Below are 1,057 nucleotides of genomic sequence, written 5' to 3'. Positions count from 1 at the left end.
ATTAATAATGATATTGTCTACCTCTAAGACAGAAAGACAGAAAGATAGAGTTAAAGAAGCATATATAGGTCTCTCAAGCTTTTTTCTGACAAGTATGATTTCAGATATAGTTATTGTTGAGATATTTTTCTGATGTATTACTTATGACTGGCATACCTAGAGGTTTTAAGGCAGGACATCAACCAGTGCTCTGGGGGCAGATCTCACATTGTACTCTCTTAACAATAGTTGGCAGCAGGTAACATTCCTTTCCTCTGTGTCTATTCTGACCTGCTCCAAGGTCAACACAATGAATATGTGATCCACCACTCAGTTCCCTCTGAAAATACATGGATTTCTCACAATTACTGTAATCTACACATTTCTTCACTGCGTTAACATCAATAAATAGGTTACTGAGAAAAGAAAGGGAGGCAGGGCTACTGATGCTCTACATGTGAGCATTGGAATGATACTGGAAGACCCCATGATTCAAGTGCTTTAAACAGACTTCTTGATGTAGACTGTAAGCTCTACTGAACTGCTTCTCTCTTTTGTCATTGTTTCCCAAGAGCTTAGCACAGTGCTAGGCACCCAGGAGGTGATCAATAAATAATTGTTAATGGGTAAATTAGTGAATGAGCAAACTGCAAAATATATCACCACTCTTTATTAGGAAAAATATTATTAGTTGCTTAGTCAACAGTGATAAATGGTACTGAAATCCATCTGGTGAAATTAAAACAAAAAACATAAAACACACAGGCCATGTTGCCTCAGGCTCAAGCGAAGCATTATCAAGATGCAGAGAGAGGAGCAAACAGAAGCACACATCTGTGAAATAAGGAAGTAACAGCAATTACATATATATCACAATCCATCAAGTAGTTCAAACAGAATATATAAATATGGTATCTGTGCTGTTACCCCGAATCCCCCTAAATGATAGGACATTTGAAATCTTAGGAAGGCTCTAGGGGAAATGCAAAATCAGATGCAGTCTACTGTGAAAGGCCCTTGGAGGAAACAAGTTTTCAGTCCCAGTTTGAAGAAGGTGTGAGCTCTCATTTGGTAAGAA

The sequence above is a fragment of the Hyaena hyaena genome, unplaced genomic scaffold (assembly GCF_003009895.1).
Source record: "Hyaena hyaena isolate Hyena2069 unplaced genomic scaffold, ASM300989v1 scaffold_757, whole genome shotgun sequence".
Taxonomy (NCBI): domain Eukaryota; kingdom Metazoa; phylum Chordata; class Mammalia; order Carnivora; family Hyaenidae; genus Hyaena; species Hyaena hyaena.
This window is presented reverse-complemented; position numbering follows the sequence as displayed.